This window comes from Urocitellus parryii (genome assembly GCF_045843805.1).
Source record: "Urocitellus parryii isolate mUroPar1 chromosome 16 unlocalized genomic scaffold, mUroPar1.hap1 SUPER_16_unloc_2, whole genome shotgun sequence".
In the NCBI taxonomy this organism is placed as follows: domain Eukaryota; kingdom Metazoa; phylum Chordata; class Mammalia; order Rodentia; family Sciuridae; genus Urocitellus; species Urocitellus parryii.
In genome coordinates this window covers 116,971-129,104 of record NW_027551780.1, presented here as the reverse complement: position 1 = coordinate 129,104, position 12,134 = coordinate 116,971, and positions in this window count along the sequence as shown.

Here is a 12,134-nt window from a genome sequence, read left to right as displayed (position 1 = left end):
TTGAGTCACATCCCCAGCTCAAGGGTTATTTTAAAAGTGATTACAGCTGGGCATGGTGCTGCTTGCTTGTAATCCTATCAATTTGGGAGGGTAAAACAGGAGGATCCCAAGTTTGAGACTGCTTCAACAGCTTCAGAAGATCCCATTTCAAGAAGGGGGAAAGGGGCTGTAACTAAATGGTAGAGCATCTATGGGTTCAATCCCATCCCTGTAAGTAACCCAGCCCCTAAGTGATGACACGAATGTATATTCTACTCAACTCAGACCTTCTATTGTACACACTGCTGTCATTTCCCAACCCTTTTCTCACATCAAACTGCTAAAATGATTCTAGTGTTTAGTTGTCAACATTTCTAATGGGAATTCCCATCAAACACAGACAAAATTTTTTGACAGGAAATAATATTGCCTCCCAAGATTCTAAAATAATTGACAAAGTGTCACTAACCATGACCATGTCTTTGTTATGTGTCAGATACTTTAGAAAAAAGATAATTTTCCCAGAAAAAAAAATGTTGTTTGTCACCCCCTTTCTTGTTAAAATTAAGTAGATAATGGATATGTTCTTAATAGTATTCTCAAAGAGGCAGAAATGTCCTTAAGAAAAATTTTTAGTTATCAAAGAGTTGGGGGGACACCCTGCAGCATTTAGGGTTTAGGGGCCAGGATCTAGGCTTCATACAATGCTTGGGTGGGATGGATCTGTATCATCAAGATTCATCCTGGTCACAAGAATTTTGATCTTAAAATGATTTAATCAAGCCCACTTTAAGTGAGCATTTCTTTAAGACACAATATTGAAAAGTTTTTATAGGAAACCCCACAGCTTGCCTCTAATTATGTAAGACAAAGTAATAAGGGATGCTTCAGGAGAATAAGGAAACTGAAAATTAGTGCTCATTTCTTCACCCTACACATTAACTCGACATAAATTTAAAATTATAACAAGTATACATAGACTAGTATATATGCTAACAGGATGAGATGGCATATACATCTCACCATAATGAATCCAAAAAATTCAATCTTAATATTTTACTGTTATTACTAGCAACTGAAGGAATTCATTAGTATTCCTTCAAGTAGCAGTACGTCAAAGCACAAGACACAAAGGATGTGCTGCAACATGGTGTGTAAAGGAATTCATGGAAGGGCCATAGTATGACCTGTGGGTAGATTGATGCAGCCTGTAACATGACCTTGGCATGTCATCCCTGTTGTGTCAGTGGTGGCAACTTAGTGGTGACCTAGAACAAAGCAGCCTGCAGGGGAAAGGAACATCAATCAGATGCTGGTGGAAATGCCTGTCAATAAGCCAGATCTTCTGGCTAATGCCTGCCAATCAGCAGGACTCCCTGGCCAATCCTGGAGTTCAGCCAACTCCCCTGACCAACTCCAAAGGGGCAAGGGACCTAACAACATATTTTCCTGTCCCAAGTCTTTCCCTTCCTGCTGTAAGCCCCACAAAAGTCCAATCCAGTTGAGCTTCACGCGGTTTCTCCTCAGACAATTCTCCAGTCCCATTTGTGAGTTCTGCCTGGGAGTGATATCTCAATAAAGCCTTGTTCAGTGGCCCTTTTTTTTTAATTGATTGTTCAAAACATTACAGAGCTCATGATATATCATCCTTCATACATTTGACTCAATTGGGTTTTGAACTCCCATTTTTACCCCAAATACGGACTGCAGAATCACATCTGTTACATACTCACATTTTTACATGTTGAATCTGCCTCCTTTGGTTGCTGCCCACCTTGCCTGATCTCATAATCCCTACTTCAATCTAGCCTCTCCTTTTTATTAGCTTAAATAAGGTTATTCCAACACTAAGTGTTTTCTCCCTAGTTTCCATCTTCCCCTCCCCTTTTGAGGGAGATCCTAATACTTTGAAGTAGAAGTAGATCCTAATACTTAAAAAAAAAAAAACAATTCAAACTCCTTCATTAGCAGTAGGTGCAAGCACTTGAATGCATGCTGTCTTCCACCACAGCTGAAAGTTCTGGTTATAAGTGAGACAGCACTGCATATCATACATTTTTCTCCCTTTATTTTTCTTTTACATGTAAGTGAAAGTATCATACTCACTTTCACTTATGTGTGTAGGTAGGTTCTGTTATTTACCAACCTCACTGCTCAGTACTAAAGTGGGCTCCACAAATGCTCAACAATAAAGATAGGGGCCTTGCTTCTGTGGGTGATAACCAACTGTTCCAGGTTAGAATCATGTGCTTCAATGGGAATTAAAACTTTCCTTTGCCTGAGGAAAGCCTTGGACTAGTGACCCCACCCCTAGTGTACAAAGGTCACTCTAAGCCCACCTCTACTCTCTCACTCAGGGCCAAATGATAGTTAAGGGGTGGAAGACCTTCCAGGAATCAGACAAAAGGCATGGAAAAAGCCTGTCCCAAGGAACTCACATACCATGCTGCATCCAATTTCAGAGTGGGTCTCAGACACACCCTCTGCAGTCCCACCAGGACCCCAGGCAACCAGCTACAAGCACTGGGAGAAGGAAAGGGGCACAGGCCTGGGCGGGTGTTGGAAGCCCCATCCCACCACATCCCAGCAGTGCAACTTTGGGCAGGGCACTGCACCTCTCTGTGCAGCCGGAGCATGAAGTGCACAATGTAAGCCCCTGGCACACAGCAAAGTGGAGCGGCCATGGCCAACAGTGCAAACACCGCAACCCTGGGAGACTGAGGTGGGGCTGTGGTCGCACTCACCGCGAGGTCTGGCCTACAGCCCAGCCGCCCTGAGCAATCCTGGATGGCGTGGGCTGGTGGAAAACTGCAGCCATGAGGTGTGCTGGACTGCCTCCAATGACACTGGACTCCCCCTCAGCCGCCCCCCCTCACGCAGGCCTTGGTCTCTGCATTCTCTCACCCTTCTCAGGCCCCAGGGGCCAACACCAAGCCTACAGCGCACCACGCACCTCACATGCTGCCTCCTGTGCCTTCACTACCGCTGGCCCCATGAGATCTCCAGAGACTTTGGTTCTCCCCTCACTGCCCCGCCCCCACCTCTCTGCAAACCTGGCCTGGAACTAGCTTGGCCCCTCCCCTTTACACCGCCCACGCCCCCTGACAGTGAGGACTAGTCATTCCTGTGACCTTCTATTCATATCCCCGCCCCTAAATCCACTCCACCCACTCTGTGACCCCAAAGGATTAAAACCCAGGTGCTAGGCAACACCTGGGTCTCTTGTGGCCCTCAGGGTGTTTTTGCGCATGCGCCTGCCCAGACCCTGGACTTGAGCCTCAGCCCCGGCTTGGACCACAGTAAAAGTAGTAATCATAGCAGCTGAGAACTTTAAGGACACCTCTTGGGTCCTAACAACTGCCCTAAGAGAGTATTGCCATCCTCCCTATTTCACAGACGAAAAATTGGCGTGGCAAGATTAAGCAATGTGCTCCAAGTCACACAGCTAGGAAGTGGCCAGAGCCCACATTGGAATCTGGGCTCCTCTGGTGCCCAAACCAGTGCCCTCCATGACAACCCCCAGGCCCTGTCCCTGCTTGCACCAAGGGGACTGCCTCTTAGCCCCAGTCTTCACTCCCCACCCCATCCCTGGCCCCAATATTCACCAAGTTGAAAAGAGTCATGCCCAGGAGGTCATCTGCTACAATGCCCCTGGTCTTGATAAAATTGTTTAGATAAAATGTTTCCACTTCATTGCATGAATTTCCTAAGGCCTCCCTGTGACTTTTTTTGGGGGCAGGACCTAGAAAATGATGAGACTGTATTGAATTCTGTAGTCCTCTTGGGTGTCATTTTGCTGAAATAAAGTATGATGGAATGGCATACAGAGCATAGAATATATACATGATATTAGGGAGAAGTCACATGGAACTTCTTCCCAGGGGAAATCATAATAATTGTTTCTAATGAAGAGGAGCTAACATTTATTGAAAACATACATTCTTCCAGTCCTGGAGATGAAGAAACTAGCATAAGTGTGTTGAGAGCCACAGCCAAAGGGGCCCCAGCAAACTTCCAGCTGCCAGCAAACTTCCAGCTGCCGGCTGATGATTGGCTCACAGTGGCCCCAGCAACATCTAGCTGATTGGCTCCTCTGCGGTGATGTTCATTGGGCTGTTTCCCTGCCCTTCAAGCTGCCAGCTGATGATTGGCTCACAGTGGCCCCAGCAACATCTAGCTGATTGGCTCCTCTGCAGTCATGTTCATTGGGCTGTTTCCCTGCCCTTCAGACTACGGAACTGCTCATTGGGGGACTTCTTTGGCTCCGCCCACACGACCTAGCCAATCGGCCTCAAGAGCAGGAGGATTGTGGGAGGTGGTGGTTGGTGTGTGGGAGAGGCTTGTGGAAGCCGGTGGTGGCAGTTGGGCTCTGAGGGTTTTTCCTGAGGAGCTGTTTTGTTTGGCGTTTGTAGTTTTAAAAATAAAGTTTGTTTCTTTTGACAAGTGGCTCCTGAATTGTGCCCAGTCAGACTGCGGCATAAGTGTTCATAGTTATTCAGAATTTGAACCTGAGTCTGAGTTTGATCCTGTTCCACAAGACAGCATAGTCTACTTCTTCTGGGTCAGGTTCTATAAAATCATGAGCCTCTAAGGTTCATTTTACCCCTTTGATGGGGTCTTTCTGGGCTACAGCAGCTTACATAATAGTTATGTCTGTTAGAAAACGCAGCCCCACTCACCCTCCAAGATCATCCACTCTCCAGGAAATAATGCTGCTCTATGATCCAGAGAATATGAATCTCCTTCTACATATCAACCCGGCCCAATCTTGAAGGAGTGGGTAAGGAGGCAAAATCATATCAAAGGATCAGCTACAAGGTGCCTAGCACAGCTCCAAGTGCTGTCCACTTACTAACTCATTTAGTCTGATAATATTGTATCAGTTAGCACAAGCAACAGAGGGCTGACAGCAACAGGAGTTGAAGAATGGGTAGGATCCTGGCACCTGGTTCTCCAGGAAAGCAAGGGAGAAGTGGTTGTTAGCTCATCTGGCAAAGCCTACATGTGGTTTGGGGCATGTCGTTAAACCAACTCTACTTGGCTTCTCTCTTTCTTAGAGCCCAAATATTCACACTGGGTCAGGCAGGAAGGCAGCAATTTATGGGGGATAAACATGCATCCTCCCTGCCACCTGGAGCCACCACAATTCCTGTGCAACCTCCTAAAGTAGCCCTCTCCCCATCAGTCCTACTCAGGTAAGTGCTGTCTGGTTCTAAGCACTTGAGAAAAATCCTCCTTCCTTGGGCTCTCACATCCTTTGATTATCTTTTTGATGGGTATAAATGGTCTGTTACTTGCCCAGCTCACACATCAGGTTGGTGGAAGAGCTGAAGGTCTGGACACCATCCAGATTCCAGGCTTTTAACCACCAAGTTTAAATCCATATGCCATCTAGCCTCATTAAATTAAGAAAAAAAGGAAAACAAAAAAAATAGTGCCCTGAGACAAACCAAAAAAAAAAAAAAATCTCAAATTCCACTCCATATTTTCTATTCGGCCATGAACACACCTCATAAATATTGCTATGAAATAAAGTTGATGGTGCCAATTTTGTAGAGCCTGGTAGTCTTTTGCACTGCTCCCACCTTCTGGGAACCTGCAGGATTGCACTTCCAGGTCACGTGACTAGCCCTGACCAAAGAGTGTGCACAGAAGGAGTTTATGCCATTTCTGGGTGGAGCATTTAATGCTAGTGAGAGATGAGCCTGAGGTATGTCTCTCTGATAGGAAAAACAATAATGCCCATGATGGTGTTTTCTCCAATGAACAGAGCCCTCAACCAAAGCATCATGGTTGCATAATGTGAGCAAAACACAGACCTTTTTGATTTTAAGCCATTGAAATTTGATTTTAAGCCATTGGGGGTTAATAAATCTCATGGCATGCTGCTGTAGTCTATCCTGACTGATTCAGCTGGCCTCCTATATCCATAGTTCAACAAGTTGAGGATCAAAAACTTTCTTTAAAAAACTGCTTTGAGGGCTGGGGCTACAGCTCAGTGGCAGAGTGCTTGACTAGCATGGGTGAGGCACAGGGTTTTATCCTTATACTGCACAAAAATAAACAGATACAATAAAGGCATGCTGTTCATCAACAACTATAAAAATAAAAAAAATTGAAAACTACATTTATGAGATGGGGTGGTGGCTCAGTGGTAGAGCACTTGCTGAGCATATGTGAGGTACTGTGTTTGATCCTTAGTTCCACATTTAAAAAAAAATTGGATAATCAAACAAAATAAAGGTATTGTGTCCATATGTAACTAAAATATTTTAAAGACTGCATTTATACTGAACATGTATAGACATTTCTTCCTGTCATTATTTACTAAACAATACAGTATAACAACTATTTTCAAAGAATTTACTTTTTACTATGTTTATAAGTAATTTAGAGGTGATTCAAAATGTACCAAAATATGTATAGGTTATACAAATGTTATGCCACTTTGTATGAAGAGTTGAACATCCATGGATTTTGAAGTCCAAGAGAGGTCCTGAAACCAGACTCTCAAGGATACTGAGGGACAACTGTACATAAATTATGATTGTTTACTCATTGATTCAAACATTTTTCTGCCCAGCTGCTCGAGAGTAAAAGCTCAAGCCACAGTCCTGAAGGTCCTAGTTTAATACATCTGGGATGGGGAACACACCTGTGCAGCTGTCTGGTACTCCCAAGTGATTCTAATGGGTCTAGCAACACTGAGATTCCTGCATGGCTACATCTTGTGATGATAGATTAAAATATGGTGCCTACCATTTAGGGCTACCTGGATTGGGAGAACAAGCCCAGAGCCAGAAAAATTACACTACTAACAGGGTAAATGATCTGAAATATGTAAAAATAAGTAAGAATATATAAGGAATTGATGAACAATACAGCTTTACATGTAATAGAAAGTAGATATGCTTCATGGCAAATCTATTCATCATATGTAATAGAAAGTAGATATGCTTCTTGGGAAATTCATTCGTCAACTCTGTGACCCCAGACCAAGAACCCAAGCTGTCAGTTTAACATGTAGACTATTATCTGTCACTATGCTTCCAGTTATGTAAAACAAAGCTTAGAAAACCTCTAAAGATGTGGCCCAGGGTCAAAATACTTAGCACATGGCTGAATTGAACTCCAGATCCAGGCTTTTATCTATCTAGGGTCCATGGCCTTGGCTGATTCATTTAAGGCTCCTGCTTCTCTTCCAGTTTTCTCTCTTTTTTTTCCCCATTTACCTTGAACCATGTATTCTGGCCGCATTAACTCCTATCACTGCAGGCTCACACCATGCTACTTACTGTACAATACAGTGCTTTGTCTCCTGCTGTCATGTCTGTCTGGAGTGCCTTACTTCATTCCTCACAACTTTTTTTCTGAACCCCAGCCATGTCATTGAATACTTGGTTGGGTGGCCCCATCCTTGGTGCTATGACTGCCCCTGACAGCACATTCCTTTACTGGCTGACTGAACACCTCCATCATTAGATTGCAGTTGGGTCTCAGTTTCCTTTCTCTGAGACATCTAACTATCATTGGGAACACTGTGTTAAAGCACCAGCCATGGCCCCATCAATGCTTACCTCAGCTAAGTCAAATCCCTACAACCCACAAGACAGATCCTTCCAAATAGACCACACAATGAAATGTTTATGAAAGGCCTTTGTTTTCTTGTAGTTTTGTGACTGCTGTACAATTCTCCACCTTTGTGAATCTCAATTGTCAGGTGTAAAATGAACTAAACAGAGTACCTGACTCATGGTTGTGAGAATTTATTAAGATGTAAACTTACGTGCCTTGCCTGGTTCATAAGGGAGACGTGAACTAAATCCCAACCACCTTGGTTGTTGTGAGTATTTTCTTATGAAACCACTGCTATTATCCCTACTCAACATGCCCCAAAGACATCATCATTAATATTATCACTCATACATCCCACCAAGTCTAAGTTACTGTGCTAAACTTTCCTTCCTAGAATGTATAGTATTTTCAGAATCCTCAAAATGAGTTCTTCACAGTCTTGTGATGGTTCGGTGTCCCAATCATGAATTATCTCCCTGGTACCTCCAGGAAGCTGCCCAGTGCATCCTCAGGAATTCTGTAGCTGCTAAACAGTTTCATTCAGGCTCTTTTGATATGGCTAAGAAAACATAGGTTCTCCTTAGGCTCCTACTTTCACTGACATTCTTCCCACTATGGGTGTTTCCAATTCATTTATGGTCAGTCCAGGCCACTGTGGAAGTGACACCCACCTCTCCCTGTGGAAGGGTCAGGATGGCAGTCAAACAGGCCTGTGGGCTTCTGGAATCATTGATAACTCTAAAAGGAATAATACCTACGAAAAGCTCAATTTCTTTCTTACTAGAAGGAACTCAAAGAATGGGGATTTCAGTTGGGAATAAAAATGCCCTCAGAGTGATCTAATCTTGTTTCCCTTCCCTCCTCATCTTTCACATATCTGAAACACAGTAGGCAAAATTGGGGTTTTGGTGAGGCATTCCAGTTGAGGTTGCCTGTTGAATGAGTCTGGGCTGTTATAAAAGGAAAGGAAAACAGATCATTTCCCTACACACCAAATGTCATCAGAACAGGCAACCTATGAGGGAAACCAAAGCTCAAACCACAAAACAGAAAATGTAAGTTTGGCTTTTCTGATTAAAAATATTCTGAGGACCCAAGTTGGTTGAGCAGTGTTTTCTGAGACCTCACACTGAGGGAAGCACTCAGGGGGTTTGTGAAAAAGGAAATAGACTCCCATTTGTAGAAAGAAAAGGCAGCAGCAGGTATGTTGAGATTGTTGGAATGAGAAGAGACTAGAAATGAATGAAGAGATAAAGAGATGGCCCAAGAGGCACATTGCCTCCAGGGAAGCCAGTGGCAAAAGTAAGAGGACATCAGAGTGGGAAGTTTCCCCAGAGAGCTGGAGCAAGAAATAGCCTTTTTTTTTCCAGAACCATGTAGACACACAACTACTTAAATACTATTCAGCACTAAAAAATGGCAAAATCATGGCATTTGCAGGGAAATGGATGGTACTAGAGCAGATTATGCTAAGTAAAGCTAGCCAATCCTTAAAAAATAAATGCCAAATGTCATCTTTGATATAAGGAGAGCAACTAAGAACAGAATAGGGAGGAAGAGCATGATAAGAAGATCACCATTAAACAGGGTCGAGAGGAGGGAGGAAAAGAGAGAGAGAAGGGAAATTGCATGGTAAAGGAAGGAGACCCTCACTGTTATACAAAATTATATATAAGAGGAAGTGAGGGGAAAGGGGGAAGAAAACAAGAGAGAAAAATGAATTACAGTAGATGGGGTAGAGAGAGAAGATGGGAGGGGAGGGGAGGAGAGGGGAGGGGATAGTAGTGGATATTAATGGCAGCAGAATACAACAGACACTAGTATGGCAGTATGTAAAAAAGTGGATATGGAACCGATGTGAATCTGCAATATGTATATGGGGTAAAAATGGGAGTTCATAATCTGCTTCAATCAAATGTATGAAATATGATATGTCAAGAGCATTGTAATGTTTTGAACAACTAATAATAAATAAAAGAATTGAAAAAAATTAAAATTTAAAAAAAAGTCACAGGAAGAAATTTAAAAATAAATAAATAAATAAAATTTTATTCGCATCTGATCTGACTCATTTGGCTGGAACAATAAGCTTTCATTCTACAGACTGGGCTGACCCTCCTGCACCCCACTGCCAATAAACCATAAAGAGTGTGATTAGTTCTTTTTGCATAAAGAAGGACCATTAAATCAGTTGGCTTCTCTTTTGTGTAGCTTCTGACAGCAATATCTAGCAACCTATCTTGTGTTGTCGTATCAGCCATTTCTAGGAGAAAAAAAAAATTGCAAGGCATGATCAAGGAACATTTTTCACAATTTAGCAATATGTAAGCAACAGCCTTTCAATTAAAAAAAAAAGAAAAAGAAAGGGAAGAACAAATTCCACCATTACAAGTAAGGAAAGAGGACATTAGCTGGGTGTGGAAGTGCAGGCTTGTGATTCTAACTACTCAGGAAGCTGAGGCCGCAAGATAGAAAGTCTGAGGCAACTTAGTGGGACCCTGTCCCAAAATAAAATAAAAAGGGCTGGCGGTGTAGCCTAGTGGTAGAGTACCTCTGAATATAATCCCCTGTACAAAAAAAGAAAAAAAAAGAAAAAGAAAAGAAAAGAAAAAAGATGGCATTAGGATGAACACTGTGGTGACTAATTGAAATCAGTAGTATCATTATGAACTAAAGATTTTTGATGAAAGAAAAGGGAAAATAAAGAAAAAGAGATGTACATGTATGCATGCATTTATAGACATAACATAGTTCCAAATTCTGAACACTAAGAGGACTTAGAACTCTTATTCCATAGAAATCAGCAGGACAGATCTTCACCCAGATCTGGCTTCTAAATACCATTCTCCAATAAAAGAGATCAGGGCTCTTGAAGAAATGGTGCTCCCAGAGCTGGAACAGGAAAAATGTAAAATAATCCTGGAACACCTTGTGGTGCCAGAAGATAGAGAGCTGCTTAATAGGAGTAGAGGCTTATTTAAAAAAAAATAATTGATACATTATAATTATATATCTCAGGTGGATTCATTGAGACATATTTGTAATGCATGCAGCATAACTTGGTCAATATGATAGGGGCTTATTGAAAGGATACAGGATCCAATCTGAAAGAGTTCCCAACAGCCAAAGTTGGAACAGTTTGAACAACTATATAATGATAGTATTGGATTATAAGTGATAGAATTAAGTAGAAAACCATGAGCCTATATGAATAGAAAAAAAAATTGAAAGGAAAGAATAGAGAAAGAGAGATTTGTTTTCTTAAAGAGAATTATAGTGTATAATTAAAGAAAGAATGAGGGAAATGAAAACAAACTCACCATTAGCAGACCATAATAATAATATTTATGGGTAAGATCTATGAATGCATGCCAATATTTAAGTGAGCAAAAGCAAAGTTTTTCTTCCTCTAGTATGGGAAATTAAACCAGGGCCTCACCCATGACAGGCCAGTGTTCTACCACTGAGCCACATCCGCTAATTGAGTAAAAATGGGGAGAGAAATAAGATATTCTCAAAATATCTCCCCCAAGGTATTTATTAATCACAAAGGTGAAGATAGTAAGTTTACTGTAAGAAATCCAACAAGCATCACATTAATCAAATGATTGGAATTAACATCACTTCTTACCAGCCATGTTGATGTATCACCCACCCTTCCTACCAAATAATCCCATAAGGACCTCTCACCTCTGTGGCATCTCCCTACAAAATCCAGAACCTGACCCAGTCATAAGTAAACACCAAACCCAAGAGGGGAGACCTTGGGTTTGGTGTTTACTTATGGTGAAAATTGGTAAAATTCAAATAAAGTCTATAGGATAGTTGATAGTTTTGTACCCAGGTTGATGTCTTTGTTTTGATCCTTATACTATAGTTATTTCTTTATGTATTTATATTGGGAATAAACAAAATGTGGTTATATATTCACCATGGAATATTACTCAGTCAAAATAAAAAAGAAAATTATGGGGCAGGGTACAGCACTTGCCTAGCATGTGTGAGGCACTGGATTTAATTCTCAGCACTGAATATAAATAAATTTTAAAAAGGTCCCTAGACAACTAAAAATATTTTTACCTGATTTTTATTTTTAAAATATATGACAGTGGAATGCGTTACAATTCTTATTACACATATAGAGCATAATTTTTCATAACTCTGTATATAAAGTCACCAATTTGTGTATTCATACATGTATTTTGGATAATGATGTCCATCACATTCCACCATCCTTGCTAACCCCCTGCCCCCTCCCTTCACCTCCCACATCTCTGCCCTATCTAGAGTTCCTCTATTCCTCCCTTGCTCCCCCTCCCTACCCCACTATGAGTCAGCCTCCTTATATCAGAGAAAACATTCGGCATGTATTTTTGGGATTGGCTAACTTCACTTAGCATTATCTTCTCCAACGCCATCCATTTACCTGCAACATTACCTTCCTTCAATGCTTAGGTCTGGCTTTGAACTTGTGATCCTCCTGCGTGAACCTCCCCTGCCATCAAGGTTATAGGTCAGGGCCAGCATGCCCAGATCCTGTCCAAATTTTCTATCACAGAGCAAGGATCATACCTGAGTCC